Genomic DNA, 26,521 nt, shown 5'->3' on the forward strand with positions numbered 1-26,521 from the left:
CAAGCTACTACACCATCTTAAACCGCTCATTACACAGGCAAATTAAAAAACTATTGCCAGAGCCATCATAGGGGCAAAAATAGACTACTGTGGCAGACTACTAGTAGGTATAAAAAGGGAGACACCCAAAGACTACAGACACTGCCGAACAGGGAAGTCAGAGTGGTTCTGGGGCTGTCTCGTAGAGACCATGTAACAGAGGCAAGGCGCTCACTTCACTGGCTCCCAGTAGAAGCACGCTTTAAATATAGAATTATAACAATCACCTTTAAATGCAGACAGGGAATTAAGGCATCTTATTTGCAGAATGTAATCATTGAAAAAACGGTGGGCAGAGAGCGAGATCCTCAGGCCAGAACCTTCTTAAGATTCCCAGGAGCAGAACCTCAGAGGCTGAGAAAGAGGCTTTCCATTTTGTAGCCCCAAAACTTTGGAACCAGCTTCCCCTTGCGTTGAGACTCCAAAGCTCATTGCAGATTTTTAAAAAAGATTTAAAAAACTCTCCTCTTTGCCTGAATCTCTATCCCCGTATATAGCATTCTAATGGCGAGAACTTTACCATACTGTCTTTCCATTCTAAGTTAATCTCTATGTAACAATGTCAGCACATTCATGTCCCAGGGTCAACAGCGCGCTATATAAATACTGTAAAGTGTTTGAAAAAACTATATATGGACTCGAGCTGCCCAGAAAATCTGAGCAAGATGGGAGAACCTGTCGTGTCTCCCAACATTCGCCACCATCAAGACTCACGTGGCCTACGTGTCCCTGCAGGCGAGCGGCGAGGGTCTCCTGCCAAACAGAGGAGACCCGTACATCACGGCCCGAGGGATCTTCGCCCTTTCCTTCACTGGCACCTCCCATGGAGGTTTTCACACAACTGGCGCTGCCGATTGGGCACACACAGAACCGCACGTCACGTGACAAGGCATCCACAACGGCCTTCGTCATCATCACGGGTCACGTGACACAGACTACTCACGTTCCCCTCCCGTGATGTGATCACGTGACCTTCCACACAAGCTAAAGGGAGCAGAGAAACACGGAAGCACCGCTTCACAGCTGCTTCGTTCACGGACTGCTTTGGCGTTTTTTGGATTTTGCTACCACGACTACTTGATCACGGAACTGTACACGGATTGCCTCATTCTTTATCCCGGATATCACGCTGTTTGTTTGCTACTGGTTACTTGACTCGGAATTGCTCACTGGACTGCCTACGGATATTCCCTTGAACACTGAACTTTGGTTATTGACCCCGGAACTGCCTATTGGACTGCTCACGGATTGTCCCACGTATTTGCCTCGGAGTTTTACATCACGAGTCCTGTCAGAGACACAATCGACCAGTGCCTGCTGTACCCCCACTACTCCACCACACATCTCAGGCCACCCTCTCCTTCACTTTCGGGTAAGCCCCTTTTCTGCTATTCTATCATAAAGGCTTTGTTGTCCATTCCCTGTGTTGATTAACCCTCCGTTGCCTTACAGTGGTCAGGGGGTCTTTGGCGTTTCTGGTTCCTGATAAGACGACGTTCTCCACCTGTGGTTTCAAGCGCTGCACGGGCTGTGTTATTATTTCCTGCCTGGGTGGTGCTTGGGGTCGGAGGTGGTAGGACTAATCTGCACGACCACCAAGGGCTAGACAGAACCAGGAAGAAGATGGCAGCAGAGTGCTAGGCAGCATTAAGGAGAGGGTTTCTTGGGTATGCAGCCAACTTGGGGGTGGTTGCACGTTTGGATAGGAAAGTGGGATGCATTTTACGTTGGGCCAAACATACATGTTAAAACAAGGGCTGCTGTTCGTCTGTATGTGAACAGTAAGCTGTGGCAGTGTTGGGGTATGTTATTGGGGCCGATGTTAATATACCATAAAAGAAATGTATGCACAAACAGTTGGTGGTGCTTGCATAACATAAGGCATTGGTTTATGTGGCTGATGTTCTCTTTGTATCAAAAATGTGTGCCAAAAATGCCACTGTACCTCTCTGATGACCGCCATCATGATCCTGTGAAGACATGATGCAAGAGAGGGGTTCTAAAGGCTCTCCAGCTTATTGGCTTACACGACCAGACAGAAATTAACACAGAAGCACACGCCTAGATGAGCATATAACCTCCCGACCTCCTGAAACCCCTAGTGGTTGGGGAGGGCATGGGGAGTTTAAAATTCTGCTTGCCAAGACCATACTCTCTCTACACATCAAAATTACACCATGATGTTCGAACACAATTCAAGAAATCAGCGATTAACTTGAAAAGTCATCAACTACACGAGGGTGTGTAAATGGCACAGGTGGGCTTACAAATCCCATGTAATACAAAATATAGTTGGTGGTGATAGTTGTATATCAGAGGTGTGTGTCGTTGGTGGCCAACTGAATGTCAGAACTGTGGTTAGAGTGCCTTGTAAATCAAGCATGCATAAGGTTGCTGGACTTGTGTATTAGAAACCATGTATAGTTGTAGTCCTTATGTATCAGATTGGCTGTCCCTATATATATATATATATATATATATATTACACAGCCACAGTAGTGGCTGTGTAGTTATGGTTAAGTTGCTGTTTCCATAGGAAGAGCACTTTTTGGGCAGCTTATAACTTTGCACCCCCTGGACGAATCCTCATCAAACTTTGCAAAAGATGTATATGGCCCACTCTAAATTTTTTTGCAAAGTTTGGTGAGGTTTGGTCCAGGGGGGCAAAGTTATAGGGGGGTCCCAAAATTTCTTTTTTTCCCTAGACATAATGGGAAAAAACTTTGCTCACGCCTACAGCCCAAACCGCTGGACAGATTTACACCCATTTTTTTATATGGTGTCCGTCCAGTAGTTTCTTTTTAAATGACCAAAATGTAAACCAAAATAATTAGTGATATCTATGTCCGCTCCGCGGACTCACTTCCCTGTTCGGTCCGCAGACTGGCCTCTGATTGGCCGCACTGTCCGCGGACTGGCCTCTGATTGGCCAGGAAAATTGCATGGTCCGCGGACACCGGGACGCACCCGCTGATTGGATGGTGAGAAAACGTGAAATGCGTCTGATTCCCTGAAACGCCCGTCATCTTGGATTCCGCGAACAGTGTGGTGAAAACTGTTTAAAAAAAAACAGCATTTCACTTGTCAAACTCGACAAACAATCTCGGGGGTTGGGGGGGTGAGGATTGGATAGCATATGGCCATTAGAAGCCAAAAAACGGGTTGTTTCACCCCCGAAAATCCGCGAACACTCCGGATGTTCTGGGGCAGTCCTGTGGTGTTCGCGGACACTTCAGATGTCCTAGGACATCTGTACCTATTCCTGCATTACAGGGTTGTGGAAAAGCAGTTTTTGGATGGCTTATAACTTTTGCGCCACTTAATGAAAATGCATGTAATTTTGCCATTTCATTCTAGAACTAATCCTGAATGGTTTTGCAACATTTTTTGGGATTCTGTCAAGAGGGGGCAAAATTAGAGGGGGGGGAGGCCCAAAATATTGTAAATGCATAGAAATGTGGTGTCATTTGACGAATCTGCACATTTGGCAAAACAATTTTGGATCTAGATATAAATGATTTTCTAAAGTTTGGTGGGTTTTTCTCAAGAGGGGGCGAAATTAGAGGAGGGGTCGCAACATTTTTTGATGGCTTATAACTTTGTTGCTATTTGACGAATGTGGACAAAAGTTTTGAGAAAGATTATAGACCAAACCTTCAATGTTTGTGTAAAGACTGAATGGATTTTGTCAAGTGGGGGCTAAGTTATATGACTATTGTATGTACATACATTTTGACACTTTTCAAAAAATAAAACATGGGCTATTTCGAGCCAACTCGTGAGGAGCATTGGCAAGAACGTTAAAGCATGGTTTTGCAAATGTGCTGTGTTTTATTTTTTGACAAGTGTAATAATGTAGGTACAAAAAATAGTCATGTACCTTTGGTGACTGAGGTATAGCCTGTGGCCGTGGGCAGTAGCCAGATTGTCTGGGTCATGGCATAATGTTATGACACGGACAATCTGCCTACTAGCCATGACCGCTAGGGACGAAAAATGGTGTTAAAGTGGCTATGTCTACCTGGGACCGGCTATGTGGTAAAGTTATTCGAAGGTAGGATAGGTTTGAAAGGGAAAAAAAGTGCTTGTGGTAATATGTTCATAGGGTTTTGCGGGCTGCCATGGCAAGGGAAGAGGGGCTGTGTATGGAGCCCCGCCTTCTCTTTCATTGTTGGCTGTCTTGGAATAGGATTTTCCATCCTACAGCGGGACGCCTGTGGCGTCCCGCTGTAGGAAGAATAATCCTTCCTTACTTACAGCGGGACGCCGAAAAATCTATGTTTTAGCACCCTGGGTTCCCGCTTTGGGAACCTGGGGTGCTAATGGCCTTTATCTGCCATTTCCGGGGCTGCAATGGACAATAATGGTCCGTAGCCCTCCTTATTCATTTATTTATAATGCACCAATGCCCGTAGACATCATGCTGTGTGGTTACAGTATTTGTTGATGAAGATGAGGTGGAGGAAGACAGCTTACTACGTGCTGAGAAAGGAATAACTGAGAAAGGAATAACCTTTCTGAGAGCATTGCGGTCATTGGATTTGGTGTGGTGGCGCATGGAGGTGGTTCGGTAGGAGTACTGTCCAGGTAGTCTGCGACTGAGTAGAGAATTGCACTCAGTGCATTTCACTTTGGTAGCTTTAGCCTTCGGTACACTCCCAACAGTAGCAAAGAACTGGCACACCCATGATTCGATCTTGGTGCTAGAAGTAGGCACTTCCTCTACCTCATCTTCTTGGTCCTCTTCATTGTCTTTGAACGTACTGCGCTATTTTTGTTGTGAAGGTCCTCCAGCTGGTGGTGGTGGTGACTCTTGGGGAGGAGGGATGGCAATAACTGATGCCATTTTTAAGATAAATAACAGTTTTGATAAATTTCTTCCAAGTATGTACTGTGAACTAGATTAGTAATGGATAATGAGTACGAAAAGGTGTAGGGGGTGTGCTAGGGAAATTTTTAAGTTGAAAGTTCCTAGATCAGTAGAAAATGCAGTTTCGAACTGTCTGCAAAAGACGGATCTTATCGTGCAGTGCAGACGGGTTCTCGGACACGTCATCATGCCGCCCACCAGCATATGGTCATTTGGCACTGTCCGGAAGGTCCGCAATGAAGTCATATGTTCGTAGATGTCTACGGATGCAAAACTAGTTGAAATAGTTGCAAAAAGTGTATAGAAGTGTTAAAAATGATTCTAGAAGGTGGGAAATGGCAGGCAGGGTTTTAAGGTGACACTTTGTAAATTGGACACAAATATTGTTATATTTGGTAAGTATGATATTAGTAAGTTGTAGGAAAATAGCATGCACTGGTAAAAACCCATGAAATTCACTGAAAAACCTTGGTTAAAGGGACGTTATGGTTAAGTTGGACTAATAAAAACCTATGAAATTCACTGAAAAAACATTGTTAAAGGGACGTTATGGTTAAGTTGGACTAATAAAAACCTATGTAATTCAATGAAAAAACTTTGTTAAAAGGACGTTATGGTTACAAGTAAAATTGAAAAAACCCACAAATTCGCCAGTTATGGTAAGCTAAGCAACCATAACTCGCGCTACCATTGTGCACTGCTAAGACTAACACCCAGGACATCAAAGATGACATCACAAATATCATTGATGACATCACTGATGACATCACATGTGCATTTACTTTTCATACAAGGGGTTGTGAATGTAATGTTGGCAAAAAAAGTATCAGGGATTATCGGGAGATGTGTAATAAACTACATACTTCATCACGCAATGTAGTGTTATAAAGAAAATTCCATTGCAGTGTTCTTTCTAGTACAGAAACCTACTCATACAGAAATGTAGGTATTGGCTGCAGCATACACCACAGAGGTGCTATATTTGTAATTTTCTAAAGTTATATAATAAAACAGTGAATGCTTCTGTATCAGACTTTTCCAGTCTGTGAAACATGTACTAAGTAGCTAATAATGCATCACTTACTACATATTTCTACTAATACACACAAAACATAAATAGATCACAATGCATACAAATATGGGGCTTATATATGGAGAGTAAAGTAAGCAAACAAGAGGCAGTATCATTAGCAACTCTGTATAATCTACATGATTGTAGTCACGCACAAAAATGATTGCTGTGTTTCAGGCCTGCTTCTTCCCCTATGTATGTAAATCATAAGATGCAATAAAATTCTAAGGAAAGTAGTGTAAGAACATGTGAGAATAGCAATATCTATAAATGTAATACCTTTTGAAAGTTAAGTTTCTGACTGTCAGTAAATAAACCCACCTGGCCTAGATATGGCAGTGAACAAAAAAGAAGGGGCTAGACATGTGATGTCATCAGTGATGTCATCAATGATATTTGTGGTGTCATCTTTGATGTCCTGGGTGTTAGTCTTAGCAGTGCACGGTGGTGGCGCGAGTTATGGTTGCTTAGCTTAGCATAAATGGTGAATTTCAGGGGGTTTTCGATTTTACTTGTAACCATAACGTCCTTTTAACAAAGTTTTTTCATTGAATTTCATAGGTTTTTATTGGTCCAACGTAACCATAACGCCCCTTTAACAAAGTTTTTTCATTGAATATATATATATATATATATACATATATATATATATATCTCAAAAGGTATGTGACTAGAGTGCATTGTATGTAAGAGATGTATGTGTTGTGGCCCAGGTGTACTTCATAAAAGTATGGAGTTTGTTATCCTTGTGCACATCATAGGACCGCTAGGCTACCACGCTATCCCCTCCATGAGCGAGCAGTGCTCATCACGTGCACCATCCAGTGCGAATTACTAGGACATAGGCTAGGTTCCAGGGATGATAGATATCCTGATTCGGCCTGTCCCACTTATAGAGGCATATGTGAGAAAAGAACCTAAAGCGTAGCCAAGAGAGCAGTAATCCCTATCACTTCACGAAATCCGAACAGTCACACTTCCCCAACAGCAATCACTTTCTGAGATGGGCTACCATTGTGACAGTATGCGTTTGAAGACAAAATCCAATCTCGAGGGCATGATATGACAGTCTGTACAATTCTTCTACTGAGTGCCGTGTGATATTTTAGCTCTTTTAGCGCATGAAACTTGGAGCAAAAAAGTAATGTGTTTTTACTAAATGTTAAAGGATAGTTGTACCGCGCACTATCACCACCGGAGTGGTCCCGGCCTGGCCTCTCACGAGAACGTGAATGTTTTACAGAGTCCTGTTTTGAGCACAATGGCTTTAAACAAAGATTTATTTTTTCTAGCACGGGTTTCAGTGAGAACACTTTCTTCAAACTAACGCGTCCCACTTTCATTAGGACGAACTTTCAGAAACAATGTCAGTATGTCCCTTGTTAGATTGTTCTTCGCACAGGAATTTGAATTTAGGAAATCCTATGTACTTTTCAGTTTCGCTCTGGGAGTGGTGAGGTGAAAGTGGTGCCTTGGAATCTGCAGGGCATTGTACAGTGTGCTTGGCACACCCTCGCCCAGTAAAGCAAACATTGCTACAAGCATGCCCCGTGTGAAATGGGAGAGGCCCTGTACAGAAAAATGCGATAAGGCCACCCCGAGAAAACAAAAAGGCACAAACGCTGGATAGAAGAATGATTTGTTGAATATGCGCAGATTGTTAGAAATGGTAAAATGACTGGAAACAAACATCGCCCATGATCTCCGGCTCCTGGATCTCGGAGCTCTCTAGAACGTTGACGATCTAACAAGCATTGGCAAAGCCAACATTTTGAGCTTTTGTGTAAACAAGGAACCGTCATTTTCCAGGCACTGCCATAATGCTGTTACCTGGTCAGGCGCCGGTAACAACTGTCAAATGGTGTCAGTACCTAGGCCTATGAGGGCAATGTCTGGTAAATGTCCTCCTAATGCCGACAGAAGAGCCAAAACTTAGATTTTTGCCAATGATTGTTTTTAACAGAGTGAATTCAGTGCAATTATCAGATCAAGGTCACACCTATTGCTTATACATGATATGGCTGAACGCACATTTGGTTAAGACATTTATATTACTCCATGAGCTGGTTTATAGCTGCAATTAAGCCATTACCTTTCAGAATGCTGCTCAAAAAGCACAGGGGTATCTTAAAGAGATTGGAGAGAGGGGCTAGGGAGATTGAGGTTTTGGGCGTGGAGGAGCAGGCATTGTGTGGGAATGACAAGGAGGACTAACATGGCCAGGGGCAGTCAATGGGTGGGAAGAAATCCCCAAACAATAGACTGTCTTAACTAGACCGTCAAAGGGAGTAAAACATCACCTAGAATCGAGAGCATGCACTTAACTATGCTCACAGCTCAGTGATCTAAAATGTAATTGATTATCTAAATTATGTTGAACCATGCAAAGTACAGGGTAACAGAAGACAATTATGTTTACAGAACATATGTCTCTCCAAAGCTAGGGCGAATCTTAATATCACAGTATATCGGCAGATATATTTCAGGGGTCGAAATTAGGATTTGTTGACTAGGAACAATATGCAGCTACTGGGTTGTCGGGCATCACCCGTTAAGCAGGAGCTACACCGGGGGAACCAGGAGTGCAAATCAAATGTACCTTTTTTGCATAAAATGCAAACTAACTTTTTGGCCTTTTATATATAATCCAAAATGCTTTCAATGTCTCTTAAGTGTGTCCTTTGTTCTCTTTTATACACATATCCAAACCTACACAGTTAATATTACATAGCTGTGTGTGTATGGCACCACTTGCATGGGGAGTAAGAAGTAGCTCCTGGTAGCTCTTGGTTTCAAGGTGACCAGGCTCTCCTTGGCTTTAACCAGGAGCTAAATAGCTGCCAGCTCCTGGCACTTTCAAACCCTGTATGTTAAAGGTAAGTTCTAAATGTTTACCTGCGTTTGCTCAAAAACATGATTATTGGGAGTTTGTGAATTCTTACATGACTACAACGCACAGGTGATACAACTACAACTGTGTACTTGTCACATAATTATACATGCCTATGAACAAAACTGAAATATATGTAGAAATTATACAATTGGTATCATTACAAGCAAAACAAAATGCCATTAGTATGGATGTCCACTGAGAAGCCACATAAAGTCAAACAGTAAAGAAAGGATATCCCAAACCTATATTTAAGGTATGGGCAAACGTTGTACATATGGCGGCAGATAAGGACACACAGGTATAACTATGAGGGCACTAGAGATAACATGGGGGTGAAAACTGATGTGCATGCTGTCTTTATATACCTGCCACTGTCTACATCACAACGAACATATACATCAATGTATTTAAATCCCATGTTGGTTCCCTTGCCGATTTAACATCTGCCAGATTATCACACTGACTTCACATTGCCCAAACAATACTAGTAAAACACAATACATTTACAGTACCCCCTTTTCTTCCTTCTTTACAGTCCTGGCTGAAGTGAGGCGCTGGCCCTCTGAGACTGACTGACTAGCTACTACCCTTTTCCCAATTCAGAAAGAAGTAGATGTCAGGCTCTGCCATAGTCCTTCTTACATGTTTGTTTCTCCCCCCGCCCTCGGTCCTGTCGTGTAATCTAGACGGTTCTCTCAAACCCTGTTTGGTCTACTGCCTCTATGGTGGCAGACTCTTTAGACCCTCTTCAGCTTTAACAGACATTCATTTCTTTGAGGCAGGACATATGAACCTCTACCACAGGCTGGCCACACAATAGGGCATCCCAAGCACAGACCTCCTCAAGCAATCAACTCTAGTGACTAAGAGTAAGGCCCGATGAGTGCAGAGTCTGCAGAGAATTGCGGAGCAATAGCAAGAACCACATGGCGGCTGGCAGTGTCCTGCATCACGCACACTGTGGCGGGAATTCAATTGTGGTGTGTCCAGAAGGAGCACCCTGTGCACCTCAACCTACTCTGCCTTCTCTTGCGGCAGTGCAGGGGTGACCAAAGACATGCACCTTGCTGAGTTTTCATTCACTGAGAGTCAGCAAAATCCTGAGCCACTTACTCAACTACCTGCCATTTCCGACTGTGCGTTTGCAACATTGTTGATACAAAACCTGTTGGCGCCATTGCGAGGCAAACCTCATTCGCCTACGGGAGAGGTACCCCTTAATTCCCCCTTTCCAGTGTTCTCAAAGGCCTGCAATCCAACAGACCCATGGAAGGGCATTTTCACAAGGTCGTAAGGTTATAAGGCAATACTGGATCGGAGCACTGAGCGCCTGGTCCAGTAATGGTGTCAAAAATTTCAGGAGTTTTTGGAACAGGGTGTGTTAGGAAACTCATTAAGCTGGTATCAACCATCCCCTCTGTGCCCCCAGTAGTTCAGAGCTTAAGGCAGCCCAGACACCTACTGAGCAGCTCAGATGACCCCCAAGTCTCATAGTACTGCTAGGCAGACCAATGGCTCCACATAAAGAAATAGCCATCCTGACAATTTGGGGCAAGTAGACCAGCCCCTTTGTATCTGAGGCGTCAGGTACCCACTGTGCTTGTACCTCACGCCACCAGAATGGTGCCAAAGGAAGTGGTTTGGTATTCTAGCAGCAATTATAGGTGTTGGGACTCACAGGCCAAATGTCTGAACACTAAGTGTCAGACATGAAATGTCAGCTTCTTGTGGGGTTTTGGCAGAGTTGCCGATTCATGACAATGCATTTTAAGTTACTCAGGAAGCAGCAGCAGAAGTAAAAACAATATGTGCAGAGGCTTCTGCAGTAAAGGGAAACTGTTTCCATCTCCCATGCAGCCGTGCTAACCCAGTTTCCTACCCTGCTTTGCCTTTCCCTGCAAACTATGGATGAACAGTAATTTCTAAAGGGCAGGGAGCTTTTTCCAAGCAAATGGAAGGCCAATAGCAGGGACTTCCCATTTGTGAAGGCAGCACATATCAGCTGTCCATAACATGCCTGTTGGATCAGCTCAGCGAGTGTTCAATTGTCCCATAAGTCTATGGTCAGGTGGATTAGTCCCGGACAGGCCAGATTCTATGCTGTATCTTTCAGAAAGACCCTTAAGCTCAATGGGTACATCACTGAATATTAAACCAAAGTAATGGGGCTTAGACTCTTATAACTACCATATAAACTTCTAATATGTTCCCTTCTCCCCAGAAGAATATAAACATCTTGGAACAAGCAGACTTACCTTTTGGTGAAGCAGTAAACATGGAAGCCGAGTGTGGTCAATGTTGATTCTAATTGCTTTGTAAACTCTTACCCTTCCTCGCGCAAGCACCCTGAATATAACACAGGCACCATCTACATTTGCACTTTGGTGACCGTTTGTCCCTCCATGCAGTTTTGGTCTTGTGCACTACAAATTGCAGAAAAAGTGTTAAACGCGGTGAAACCGCACTTCGTAGTGAAAACAAATGTAAATGCCTCAAGCAATAATGGATTCCTATGTATTCCGCATGCTTTCATCAGGCGCTAAAAACAAAACAAGTGGATTTTTTAGGAATCCAAAGTTTTTTTTTTACGCAAGCATGAAAATGTCATGCTGGTGTAAAACCATTTGGTTTACGCAGGTCGAGTGGGAATGCAATGTGGAAATGGTAAGTCAATTCCGTGCCCCCATTCAACCTACAAAAATATTTGAAATCCCCCAGTGTGCTAAAAGTGGTGTTAAACCATACATAACACCTTTACACCTGATTTTGAAACCACTTTTCACACTTCAAAGACAAATTAGGCAAGACTACGAAAAACAATGCAGGAAACAACATGCAACACCACAAAAATGCAGTCCAATCCAGCTCAACGCAAATATCACAGCAAGCTTTTTTTGCACAATATTCAGGAGTTTAAAAAACCCAAATGATATGATGGCAAGTCCCGATACCTTGATGGAATGCTTGTTACATGAGATCCATGTTATCCCGAACAATTTCTGTAAATTCCTGTGGGGGTTAAAGCATCGACATGATGAAAAACAAATCCTTATAAAAAAAAACACTGACCCCTGATAAAAAATGTTCAGTTGCGAGTTCTCGCAATAACCAAACTCAATCCAAGAATTCCTCTTAAAAGGGTATGGGAGGCATGCAAACTTCAACATCAGCTTACTTCTAAAATGGTTTGGTTGGTTTGGTTCCATATTAGATGTTGGAGATTGAGGTGGAACTGGGGGGAAGTAGTTCAGACAGTGGGCTGCAGAAAGAACATACTAACCCACCGAATGAATATACAGAGACCGTTTACTCAAACACATTTTCTCAACTAGGAAAGCATAGTTTATTGTTGAATGCGAAATTTCATACGGATTACATATATATACACTGGAAAAGTGTAGCAGTTTGTAGAAACATGCCAGGATGGAGAAGTATCATAGTCTTGGGTGCAGGGAAAGTGAATGGATTGTCTGGCGTGGAGGGAACGCATTAACAGCAGCTACACAAATGCACCATTTACCAAAAGATGCAGTATGCATTCATCTGTGTACAAGCTCGAGAGGGTATGAGAAAGTGGAGTTGGTAGTGATGCAAGTGAAACGCATTCAGCCGGTTTTTGTAAATGAAATCGGGAAATGCAGAAAATTAGATTAAGACCATTTCTTGAATCAGCAGAAGATCAGGTGATCCCGAGTCCGGTGATCCCTTACTGAGACCTCTCTCTTATCTCTCTGACTACATCTTCACATTTATTTCTGGTCCTGCGGGATCAAGACAAAGAAAAACAAAAAAGACACCCACTATAAAACTATGTGTTCTCTAAGTCCATGGGATGTTCTGGTCACCAGCACACTGGGAGATCCGAGAGGCCACGAGTAACCTGCAATCAGCTAAGAATAGTCTTGCCGCATGATGGAAAGTAGTTCCCAGCAGGTGCATACGTATAGAACTGCAGGTTAAAATGTTAGCTGGGGAGGAGAGGGGCTTTAGACTAGAGAATTGTTAGAAGCTTTTTATTCACAGAATGGTTAGTGAATGTATGGCATAGCCTATCAATGGGATTGGGGGAGTCAATAACAGAATAACAGTAAGTGAATTACAAAAGGTATAGGCAGACACAGAGGAGCACATTTTCCAAATCCCTGGAGCGTGAATGAAGGTGAAAAAGACAGGCATACCATTGTTACCACTGTCACGTTCTGGGGCATGTGTGTTGTTTTTGAAAGCGAAGGGCAGGGGGTGGGGTTGGGACGGGAGTTATGTTTCCGCCTCCCGTTTACCCTCTGCCTTCAAAAATAACTTGGTTTCACACCAGCATGAGAGCTGTGGTCACTTTTTTTCTTGTATTTCTGTGGCAGCCATATTGTGCACATTATTTCCACCAGGCTAATCCACTCAATGTCAACCAGAAACAGCTAAACAGCATATTCTTACAAGATTGGTCCTAAGGTAGCCATTTTTATCCAGCAAGTGATGTAAAAGTGTAATTATCTGTTCTGCCAAATAGGAAAGAAAGAATGGGAAATTACTGAAAACAAAAACAGGACAATTTACAGAACTGGTTGCCATGCAGTGCTGTTGTGCTCATTTTGTTTTCACTACTTGTCTCCATATAGGAACGCCTGGACTCTTGAGTTTATGTTATATGCTTTTATACTGCACCAAATCACAACCACAGTAATTTCAGAGCACCTAGGCTTGTCAGCTCCATAATTATGTTTGCATTTCGTGGGCTGTATTCCTTTCAGGTTGAAGACTACATAACAATCATTATTTTGATTTCCCCTTGATAAAAAATACCATTCTTTCAAGTGGATGGCAGGGACAAAAGACACCTTTTCTCCCCAAATCTTATTCAGGTGCTAATTTTCTAGATCCAGAGTATTGCAATAGCTTGTATTAGTAGAGCTGTGCCCAAAATAATTTGGGCAGAGTAGTTAAGAATTATCTATAAATGTTGCATGACTTTTCTTCGTGTAGAAGGAGTCTGCAAGACCATTTAAAAAGTGCCCAGCTTTAGCCCCTCTGAGGCTATCCTGACTATCTGTGCCAGGAGCAGTACGCGGGCATCTGCGATGCCCTTGCCATGAGCAAACTGATTGTGCATGCATTGGTGCTTAGAAGAGCTTAAGAAGAGCTTAAGAATGCTACAATCGAGCGGGATGAAGGCTTGATCAGCTGCTGTGAATTGGCCTGCCGTTACGCTGGGGCCATCCCCGCTATTTAAACTGAACAGCAAAGAAGGACTGTGTTCTTCATCGTCTTCCGACTCGTCTGGCAGTGGCCTGTGCTGTTCTGGTATGCTGAGGAGGCCCACAAAGAGAACCTGGTGAGCGAGGGGGCCGCAGTGAATCCCAAAGGCTGAACTTGGGCTTCGGGAAACCGCAGAAAGTTGAAGAGGCAAGCGGGATGCCTGGCATGCATCTTGCAAGTCGGTTAGTAACGGTGCAGTAAACCTGGGGAGGTGGAAAGGTGGTGGCGCGACCTGTAATGAGTGGACCGACGGGTCCGGTGACAGTGCCTAGACCGCCTAAAGTAGGCTACAGCAGAGCCACGTTGGTGAATGTGTGGAGAGTCAAAGAGACTGTGGTGGTCCGACAACTGTGCCAAGACCGCCACAGTAACTGGCCGTGAAGAAAAGCAGATCGCAGAAGTAGCGTGGAAGAAGTTGAAGTAGAGAGAGTGGACCCGCAACCCCTGGTGAAACTGCTGAAGAGTTCCCGGGGAGAAGGTAATGGGAACAAGTATAAGTCCGGGAGGGGGCGAGACTGTAAGCCATGAAGAAGTAGTAAATCACTTTCTAGCACAATTTCCTGGACAGTTCCACAAGAGTGTGGTGCTGGAGAGTCAAGAGGGACTCAGGGAGCATCTTCATCTTCCCAGTGGGGGCAGAATAAAGAATGTAAAGACAGCCGAATGTGTGGAAATCTCTGTAAAGGAATTACAAGTTTTGCTGAGAACTATAAGGAACATTGGGGAACCAGGTAGGAGAAGGAAGTCATTCTCCTAGCCCCACGAGAATCCTGTAGAACTATTTTGTTTGTGTGTCACAAAAAGCCTGGAACTTTATGGAACTTTTATTTTGCGAAAACTTGCCATCTTTGGAACACTTCACATCCAGGAGAAGGGAGCCATTTTGCTAGGTCACTTGCAGAACAAGCACTTTATTATTGTTTATTGTCGTGACAGGGATAGCATAAGAGCCTTTTTGACTGGGTTGGTGCCTTTTGATTTAGACTTACACAGACTTCCTGATGAGCACCAGAGTTCCTTTAATATAGGTAGGGAAATCTTATTACAGTTAAGTACACACAGGTTTATCTTTCTTTTGAATAAAAGTGTAAAACAATCAGTATGGCACCACTTGGTCAGTCTCTTCATTCCTTGTTGCCACAATACTCATGTTATAATAATAATATTAAGAATAAGTCCGGAGTCGCGAAAAGGGCGGAGGCAAAGTCTGTTGGGAGTCTGTGGAGCTGTGACCCCTGTGCTTCTCCTGTGTGCGTGCACTCGTTGTTTCAGGAGTGGAATTGGAAGTGAGGCAAGCTGCACCAACGTTCTACAGACTGTATTAGGGCTCTGTCCCTTTAACCAGCGCAGCCGGATCTCTCAGCTGAGCTCTCGCAGCTGAATTTGTTTTGGAAACCAGCGTGACACGTGACCTATCACGTGATCTGATCAGACGGACAAAAAGTCGGCCCCTACGCCCTTGCGGCGATAAGCTCGGAGTCGCGAAAAGGGCGGAGGCAAAGTCTGTTGGGAGTCTGTTTGGAGCTGTGTGAAGTGTGGGTCCGCTTGTGGCTCGAGGCAGCCGGGAGCTAGGATGAGTCCCACCTCACCAAAGGAGCTGTTAAACCCGCTACATACGCCAAGATGCAAACCGGGAGCTGACTTAGAAGTGGGCGCGTATTCGGAAATGGACACGCCCATGCTCTTGGAAGTTAAGAAATCCAAGGAGAAAGAGGGTCCAGGAGAGGCCGAAGATGCGGCTCCCGAAACGGAAGATGTAGGAATTCTGATTCCCTCAGAATCAATACCCCGCGAGAACGTGGATGAAGGTAGGATCTCTCTGTCACATTTTCAGCCTCCTCCCCCCATTCCCCATGACTCCGTTTCCACACATCTGCCAGCTGACATGTCTCTGCTACCGGCGGTAGTACAAGGTCCAATTGTGAGGAGCAAAGACATGTCGGAGGGAAAATCGAAAAGTGTGAAGAGACACTTGAAGGCCCCGACCAGAGACCCGCTGCAGTCCAAAATAAAATGGACCGCTGGGAAGAGAGGGGAGACCTTGTGGCCCGTGAGGAGAATAGAATCCATACTGGGTCAGTTGGAAAAAGAAGGGGGGAGATTGGGAAATCCGGGGCCCTTACTCAGAAGCGCCCTGAAGGGTAACTCCGGAATAGGAACAACGGAGTTGAGGGACAAGGATAGGGCCACCTATGGGGGAGTTGCTTCTTGTGACACCCACACAGGGGTGAATCATGTGGAACTCCTAGCCAATGGCGGGGTAAACCCCTGCATGGCGATAGACGCTGATAAGGCAAGATCTATCCCGCATAATGATTTGGCAACTGAGACACAAACAAGCATCTCCTCAGAGGAAATAACAACGGAAGAAAGAGTAGAGATGATTGAGGAGCCTCAGATGACACAGGATGCGGAGAGTCTTTGCGAAGGCCTGAATGAAATAAGGCAAAAAACACAGTCTGAGGAGGAGGAGGGAGGGGGTACTGTGGCTATGGTATACACAGAAGACCCATTTAAATTGCAAATACTAGAAGAGAAAGCCTTGGAAAAATGCAACATAATGGTCTTGCATGCAAAAGATGATAACCCTTTGGAGCAAACCCAGAAAACAAACCAAAATGTGGAAATTACAGTGGAATTGCATTCAACTCCTAGGCAAACCCCAATCGGCAAGATAAGAAACCCAAGTAAACCATCTGCAATCACGGATGATTAATTAGAAGAAATAACATCGACATATGACGCTTTTAACACAGATGACATAGCTGCAACTCCAAATGCGGTCTTATACGATCGCCTGCATCAGCTTTTGAACAGCAAGATGGACGAATCGACAGATATAAACCTAATAACTGATAAAATGCCTGGGGAGAAAAATCTAAGTGGGGGAGCCGAAATGATGTATGAAACACAGACAGGACCAGATAAGGAGGACAAATCCAGGAAATGCGAATCGGCAGATCAAGTAAAAATAAAGTTCACACCGGTGAAAAGCGGAAAGGGTGGTAGACTGAAGCAGGGAAAGAAATCTCAAAAACAACAGCTTTGCAAAATACCATTGATTAATCCACCTAAATTTAAAGGCCAAAAAAAAAAGTCAGCCTATAAAACGACTGTTAAATTTGACAAAGGCAGATTGTATAAAAACCTACTTTGGCATTAGAGAACTAAAGGAAAAGCACACAGAGTAAGAAATATCTGATGCAGATTTACTAAGTAGCGTATTACAGACGGACGACTATGACACCACGCCAGACAAGGAGAGAGAGTACATCAGTGGGCAGGAAGCAAATGAAGCCAACAATGCGCCGGTTAGATGGCATTTTAAGAAACCGGCCGTTACACACAGACTACCCAGTGGAAAATCGATCTTATCTACCACGCCTTTACTGCAAACGCAGGAGACCGAGACCCTTAGGCCCGAAACATCAGCCACTAGCACCCAGACCACCCCGCTTTTAACAGAACCAATGGCAACAAAAAAAATGTCTTGTTACAACGCAGACAACAGTATTAATACCTGAAGTAATTCTGTTGAAAAGAGTGACAGTCGGGATACAAACTGACATAAACCTTAGTAAAAATGAAGAAAAGGATGTAACGGCAATAAAACTAAATATAAACATAAGATCTCCACAACCAAAAGTGCCTGCACAAAACAAAACAATAACTACAAGCAGAAGAGGTAGTGATGATACTTCAACTTCAAGTACCGACTCAATACAAAAAATAGACTTAATGTCTATAATGTCGACTTTAACCATAGCTTTAGCACCCTTCACAAAGCTATATGAGGCTTTAAATCAGTGGTCTTCAAACTTTTTGACCCCGAGCCCCCCTTAAGAAAAATGTCTCCGGCCCAGGCCCCCCCTATAAACATGGACTCCAAAATTGTACTCGGTTGCACACGGTTATCGCGCGCTGGAGTAGAATGGTGCCCCTAACGAAGGAGTGAATGCCAAACACCCCTAATGTGGGGGGTTTCAGGGGGGAGAGGGGCGCAGGGGGGGCTGGTGCTGTATTAATAACGCGGCTCCCCCCATGGCAGATTGCTGGGCTCCAGCAATCTGCCATGGGGGAGCCGCGTTGTAAAAAAACACCGGCAGGGCAGTTTCAGTCCCCTGCTCGCCTCTTCTCCTCCATGCCCCAAGGAGGAGAGGAGGCGAGCAGGGGACCGAAACTGCTCTGCCGGTGCTGCATTAATAACGCAGCTCCCCCATGGCAGATTGCTGGGCTCCAGCAAACTGCCATGGGGGAGCCGCGTTGTAAAAAAACACCGGCAGGGCAGTTTCAGTCCCCTGCTCGCCTCTTCTCCTCCATGCCCCAAGGAGGAGAGGAGGCGAGCAGGGGACCGAAACTGCTCTGCCGGTGCTGCATTAATAACGCAGCTCCCCCATGGCAGATTGCTGAGCTCCAGCAAACTGCCATGGGGGAGCCGCGTTGTAAAAAAACACCGGCAGGGCAGTTTCAGTCCCCTGCTCCCCTCTCCTCCTCCGTGCCCCATGGTGGAGAGGAGGTGAGCGGGGACCAAAACTGCTCTGCCGGTGCTGTATTAATAACGCAGCTCCCCCATGGCAGACAGCAATCTGCCATGGGGGAGCTGCGTTATTAATACAGCACCGGCAGAGCAGTTTTGGTCCCCCGCTCGCCTCCTCTCCACCATGCCCCCTAATGTGGGGGGTTGCAGAGCGAGAGGGGCGCCTGGGGGACCGGTGCTGCATTAATAACGCAGCTCCCCCCATGGCAGATTGCTGGGCTCCAGCAATCTGCCATGGGGGAGCCGCGTTGTAAAAAAACACTGGCAGGGCAGTTTCAGTCCCCTGCTCGCCTCTTCTCCTCCATGCCCCATGGAGGAGAGGAGGCCAGCAGGGGACTGAAACTGCTCTGCCGGTGTTGTATTAATAACACAGCTCCCCCATGGCAGATTGCTGGGCTCCAGCAATCTGCCATGGGGAGCTGCGTTATTAATACAGCACCGGCAGAGCAGTTTTGGTCCCCCACTCGCCTCCTCTCCTCCATGCCCCCTAATGTGGGGGACGCAGGGGGAGAGAGACGAAGGGGGGCCCAGTACTGTATTAATAACGCGGCTCCCCCGTGGCAGATTGCCATGGGGGAGCCGCGTTGTAAATAAAGTGTCACTTACCTCTCACGGGCGGCGGCAGCAGGAGCAAGGAACACAGGACACCACAACGCAGCCTGGACGCGCGATCCAAATGCAGGAAAGCGCGCGTCCAGGCTGCGTTTTCTGTTTCATGGCCACGCCCCTAGCACATCCCACTGGCTGAGCATGTGCATGGGAGCCAGTGGCTCCCCATTGCACATGCTCAGTTCAGTGCAGGGAGAAAAAAAAAAGCGTTCCTCTTCTTCTGTGCCAGGCATCACGCGCCCCCCCCAGGCATGGTGGCGTGCCGCCCAAGGGGGGCGCGCCCCACAGATTGAAGACCTCTGCTTTAAATGATACAGCAAGGGATCAGACTTCTTTGATTGCCCTCATGAACACGAAATTAACATATCTAGAAGGATATGTAGTAGCAAAAGACAGGCTATTGAAAAGACAAGAAGACGGTCTAATAGAGAAAGAGAACAGAGGGATTTTACCTACGAACGCAGATCTGGAAAAGAAGACTGAGATAGAGGGTAGAAAAATTGTGTCCTCAAAAGAACCAAAAAGAAACATTAAAATTGCAGGAAAGGAGACCCAAGAGGGGCTGGAAATAAAGAACAAGCAGCTAAAACAACAGAAAGAAAAAGTGGTTATTACCCAGATGGGGAAAGAGAAAGAGACAGGAACCAAAGCAAACTTCACATTTGGAATATTCACCAACTAAAAATCAATTGTGAGCAATCAACAGACGTCAATAAGTACAGAGAACTCTAATGGCCAGTCTAAGCAAATAAGAAAAAAAATGTGTATGGAGACAAACGTCAACAAGAAAATAAATAAAATTACCACTAACTGTAGCCAACCAGCCGATGAGACAATAGACTCAGGAAGTGATATAAGTGAATGGAGTGTATATACAGTGGACGAATACGAAACAGAAAATAATGCATCTCCAAGATTTAAAAGAAAAGCAGTCATATTGGACCTCTCTAACATGGAAATGGAACCTAAGAAGAAGGTTTGCATTATAGAAAAAAAACATGACGAGGCTCAAAAGGCTGTAAGCAAACCAAAAGAAAATCAAGATGATAGGTTGTTTACAATAGGGAAAGGAAAATTAACCCTAGAGGAAGGTAAGCGGACACAGAAATGCATAGCAGGTCGAAAAGAATTTCAAAGAAAGAAACAGGAGCAGAAGAAGTAAACATGGGTTACTCCACCTAGAAACAAATCCAGGAACATCATGACTAGAAATTCTTCCCCGACAAGCCGGAAACGAAGGATGAGTAATGAGCAAAGGCAAAATACCCCAATAAAAGAGCAAACTGAAAAATCATACCCGTCAAGAATACAAAGCTCCTGCATATTTCGTCTGGAACAAAAAAAAAGATCTAAAAACAACTTGATTCTAAACAGAAATACAATCATCAACCTATTCAAGCAGATTCCAATACTACGATGCATCCAAAACCAAGATTTATGGATGGTAGAACCTTGTGAAACTGGGAGAAAAGACTGCTCATATTTACATATTAAGTCAGAAGTTATTAAAACGATGCTTCAGAATGAAACATCAAATTTTGATATCCTGGGATATGATCTAAGAAAATCATGGACTGAGGCTCCAAGACCTGAGGATGAAATAAATAAAACTTCAAATAAAAAACCCAGAGTGGAGTAGAGTCGACCAAAACCAAAAGCACCCAGCAAATGAGGAAAAGAAAAGGAAAACCAACATGGAACAAGGGGAAGAAAAGATTTGGCCGTGAGAGTAACCATGGGTCGGAACAGCAAAGAATATACCAAGACCATTCTAAGGATAAGACGGGCACAAGGCCAAAAGGAAAGCGAGGAGAAAGATCTTCTTCTTCTAGGGACAATTACAGCACGGATTTGGATGATAAACTTTCACATAATGAAAGAAAGGAGACCAAATCAGAAAAGGGAAAAACGGTGCTTGCAATCGCACAGCGGAAATTTTGAGGAAATCACCGCCTAACTGGTCATGGAAAACGTCGGACATACATACAAAGAAACACAACTAGCAACTAGAAAAGCCGATCAGGATCCTGCAGGATGACCAACTTGTAAAAGCATGTTCCTTAGTGACACGGGGAAAAGTCTTCATAGATATGGCCTCTTGGAACACACGAGGGTTCAGTCACCTAACTGCAAAGAGTGATGTGAATCTGGGGCAATGGGATTTATTATGTTTACAGGAGAAATGGTTAACACAGAAGCCGGAAATGGATGGATATTCAACATTTGCCATACCAGCGAAACAGGGCCCAAGGGTCGTCTCACAGCCGGTTTACTTACAGCAATAAGAGGAGGTAGTGGTTTGGAGGTGACGGAACAAAGGGACTCTCTCTCTATCAATTTCAAGTCCTAATAATATCCTGAAAATACATAGACAGTAGTAGTACAGAAAAGGAAGAGCGCATATTACTAATTAACACTTACTGGAACCCAGATACAAGTGGGGACAAGTTATATCTGGAAAACCTCTTAATCATTCTAGATGAAGATGCCGAAAACCAAGCTTGCAACCATACAATAATTACAATGGAATTTCAATGCTATTTGCAAGAATATTGGAAACCAACGGCCACATTTACCAAAATTCGCGACAATCCTGAAAAGAGGTGAAAACCTCGAAAAAATCTTGGGATCAAGAGACCTGCACAACCTGCATTGGTTACGATCAGATAAAAATCTGGAGATCCCTTCCTGGCAAAGATTGGAACAATCAGGGACATTAGACCATACATTTGTGTCGAAGGTGCTGCTGGGAATGACGGTCAGTTTTGCGATGGTAAGGACTCTAAATAGTGACCATAATTTACAGCATACAAGATGGGCGAACCTACAGAAATCCCAACAGTTTATTAACCATGATCTAGATGTGAACATCAAGGGATCCAGGTTAAAACTGACAGAGAATGCAATTAAGCACATTTCTGAAAAGTATTCCATCATAATGGATGGGGAAGCCAATACAAAAAATAAGTCGGAGAAGATGGTGGACTATACTCTGTTGTTAAAAAAATATATAAAGACAGCAAATAAAATCAAAGAGACCCCAAATAACTATCTCCATGCCTATAACCAGGAATTAGTAACAAGAAGAAGAACCCTACGAAAATTAAAACGGATAGCAAACAGATCAGGTACACAACTGGCGCATGAAAGTTGGAAGATCGCCAATAGGAATTATAAATCGTGGATAATACAAAAAAGGCATTCCCTATACTAGGCAGACTCGGAACTAATGTTAAAAACATTATGTGGGAAAAAATCAAGAGACTTTTGGACCCTAATAAAAGGCACTATGATGTCCTGTACTATTGCATTACAAAATAGTGTCGGAGAAACAAGGTGGATCTCCCATTTTTCCAACCTATATGCACCACTGCCCATCATGGAGAGTCCCTGCTTGCGAAAAAAGATAAAGGGGACTGAGTCTCCATGGGAGATCACAACAAAGGAAGAAGATATCCTAGGAAAAATCAAAAAACTCAACAATTTAAGGGCCCTGGGGCCTGATGAGATCACAAACAGTGACCTAAAACAACACCAAGAGATATGGGCCCTCTTGATTAGCAACATCTTTAAAACTTGTAACCAGGAGCAAAACATGCCGGCCTCATGGAGAAAAGCTATAGTAGTCCCAATCTTTAAACGCAGAAATCGAGAAGATCCATGCCACTATCGCCCAATATCCTTACTGGATGTTATTGCGAAAATATACGGCGGGCTGCCTTGGAAGCATTTCAAGCCTGGCTCAAAGCTGAAAACGGGGGCGATCCATTCCAGACAGGATTTGTAAAAACGCAGGAACATCGACCAATATATTGATGCTGACAACAATCAAAGCCATGGCCACGCAGACCGGTCAACCCGTATACATGGCATTTGTTGACCTGGTACAGGCGTTTGACCAGGTCAACAGGGACATATTATGGGAAAAGCTGGAAGCTATGAAGTGCCCTGCAGCTATTATGGGCCCGATTCAAACATTGTACCAGGACACATCTATTAAAGTAAGGCTCGGGCAAGATGGACTACTGTCGAGGGAAATTCCAACCTTCAGAGGGGTGAAGCAAGGTTGCCCCTGGCCCCTGCATTATATAACGTGTATATCGCTGACTATGGGAAGGAAGGAAATAAGATGCTTCCCTCCAAACTACTGGTGAAAAAATATTGCACCTGTTATATGCAGACTATATCATTCTGTTGGATAACACGCCAATAGGTCTGCAAAGACAGTTGACGAACTTGATCACATATCTGAAGCGAAACAATCTAAAGCTGAATCCAGAAAAAAACTAAATAATGGCCTGGGAAGGCAAGAAAAAGAAGAAACAAAGCAAGCAGAACTGGTTCGCGGAGGGGCTAAAATTGGAAAAAGTAAAAGACTTCAAGTATCTGGGAGTCATGATGTCAATTAGTGAGTCCGAAACAACAATGCAAGACCTGCCATGGACAAAGATAAAAACTTTAACCATACAAGCACGGATGATCGACAAAAAATACAGGAAATTTTCCCTACTGGCAGTAATCAACTTTTACAAAGCAAAGGTGGTCCCTTCAATCCTTTACGGAGCAGATGCAATGTTCCTAATACATGAAGCACTGTGGATTAAACTAGAGAGCTATTTCTGGAAGAAAGTGCTCAATCTGGCACAATCAACACCGATGCCACTATTAAGGAGAGAACTGTGTCTCGTGTCACTAAAAGCGATCCAGGAGAGAAACATGCTAATTTTATAGCGAAAACTCCAATTGGAGAATAAACCAAAACCATTGGAGCTGGTGAAGAACGAGATGACAACGGACAAGATCTATGCACTAAAAGACTGGAAGTTGAGAAATATGAAGCTATTGAGAGATCTAGATGTCTCGGAAGAGACACTTGAAATAAATCTAGTCAAAATATCAAAAAAACTCTTTGAAGCAGACTGGATCAGGACAGAGGACATAGCGCAAGCATATAAGTTGATGAAAGACTTCCCAACGGTCCCGAAAAAACTATACGACACAAGAAGTTACTTAAAAAAGTTTCCGGATAAAAGGTTGGCCAGAACATATCTGAGATTTCGGCTAAACCAACTACAAACTAACGAAATTCAATTCATAAGGAAATTGTCATCACATAACAAATGTAGATACTGCAAATCAGAGGAGACAGTAGAAACTAGCCGACATCTTTTACTCGAATGTGAAGGTATAAGTACATCGAGATCAGTCTATCTAGGGAAAATAATGCAATTGTTTACCAGACTGACGGAGAATAATTGGTGGCAGGCCTTTAACAAAGGAGAAAATACTAAAAATGTGATTGCGGTGGCATCCTTCTTCGAAAATATTAAGCTGACAACGAAGTAAAGGGAACAGGAGGAACTTCTTTGTGGTCTAATGTGTGAAAAAACCTCATCGAAGGAGAAGACTTCCTATGTGAAAATGTCTGAGCACGTCTTATAAAAACCGGAAGCAAAACAAAAACGTGAACATTGTGAAGCGGTCTAAGGGATTAAATAAATAAGGGAAAGAAGTCTGACAACACAACCTGGTTAAAGATTCTTAGTACAACTAGGTTTACGCAAAGAACTTAATAGGTCAGGCTGCAATAACATTGGAAATGGTCAAAATGGAGGACCTGGAAGGGACTTTCCTTTTGCCTTTTTAGGAATATTTAATGTTGAAGGGGATCTTAATGGAACTTTACGGATACATTGGACCTTTTTTTTATTTTACCTTTGAAAAAATTGTTTGTACAATTGAATCAAATAAAAAAAATAAAAAAATAAAAAATACTCATGTTATTGGATCACCAACTGGACGATTTATAGGGCTCATAACACCAACCCACTAGCAAAGCTAGAGCATTTGGTGAATTCAGCAAACTATGCTGCTGGGTGGGTGTCAGTGATGAGATACTTGTCTGCCCGGTTGGTTGACTGAAATGGTGCTCATGTGTGCAGGTGGTTGTTACTCTTTACTTGCTAGATGAGTTGGCACGCAATTGCTTTTCTAGTTCACTATCAACCAAAACCAATCTATAGAAATCTGATGGGGATCACACAATGTGGTGAAGTGGGAAACCTGGCTTTCACATTTCTGATCACTCGATTCCACTTAGGTGAGTCGACTCGTGCCTCAAAAGGCTGTCCTTCACAAAGAGAGATTGCAATCATTTATACATAGAGAGACTGCCAACGGGCCATATGGCTGGTCTCTTTCTCAGGCATTATAAATGGCCTCTTTTACTCCATTTTCTTTTACCCCACTATACTGATCTTTTGCCTGCTACTATAAAATATGATTAAAAAGCATTAAAATACCAGTAGGTATGAATTTGAAAAATGTACAGACTATGATTTTTGTAAAGTCCTCACAGCAGTTTAATGGTTTCACCAATGCTTGTTAAAATATGCGCCAACTTTTTGATCTCTTCTGTTGAAAATGTAGAGGGGGGACCAAATCTGACCCTCGTGCCCCCCCCACGACTCAACACGAAGGCAGAGAAATGACAAATGTGCCTCACTCTTGGGCCCATCACCACAGTCTTCGATGTACCACAGGCGTGAGAAGTGCTACTCTCTCAGACAACCGTTCAGGCCATACCCAATCGAGTATTTTGAAATTACATTGATCGAGCAAGTCGACTGACTGCAAAACAATAAATCAATCACGTCACCACTGACATCACGACGTAGCCATGTTTACAAATGAATCACATATTTATCCATTCATGAAATTACATGAACATTCACTAGTTTATTGCATATAGGCACGAAGCACCTGCTCACGACTCACATAGATAAGAGTATAGACATATATACATACATATCTCTGTTTATATCTTTTGCTGAAGCTGAAACCCCAAAATGCAAAGAATTCATACATTTAGCATGCATACATTTAGCTTTCACATGCTTGACTGCTACTAACATGTAGAAGCCATAAGGAATGATACGGAAGCTATAGGTCTCTGAAATGGATGGTAAAGGAGAGACCGGCTTCGAGCACATGGAGAAGCTGACATGATCGATGCAGCCAGAATCGTGCAGAAACGAGGCACCCAGCCAAGGACACGTGGAGACAGGAAGGTTCCAGTTACGAAGACAATAAGCCACCTGCAGAAATTCAGGCAAAAATCCTCATAATTAAAAGGCAGGAGAGCTTCATTTTGTGGTCTCAGCACATGTGACCCAGCTGAACAGGACAATGCCCATTCAACCAAGGTAGATCGTGAGGGACGTTCCCATCGAACCAGGGAGAAGAAGC

The 26,521-nt window shown here is 43.8% G+C and overlaps 1 protein-coding gene across 1 annotated transcript in view; it reads right to left on the minus strand.

The window, feature by feature from the left end:
- Nucleotides 1-26,521, minus strand: part of RHPN2 (rhophilin Rho GTPase binding protein 2) — a 398,731-nt gene that overhangs the window by 318,158 nt on the left and 54,052 nt on the right. The gene's annotated exons all lie outside the window — the stretch shown is intronic.

The sequence above is a fragment of the Ambystoma mexicanum genome, chromosome 1q (assembly GCF_040938575.1).
Source record: "Ambystoma mexicanum isolate Mex_15411 chromosome 1q, UKY_AmexF1_1, whole genome shotgun sequence".
NCBI classification, from domain to species: domain Eukaryota; kingdom Metazoa; phylum Chordata; class Amphibia; order Caudata; family Ambystomatidae; genus Ambystoma; species Ambystoma mexicanum.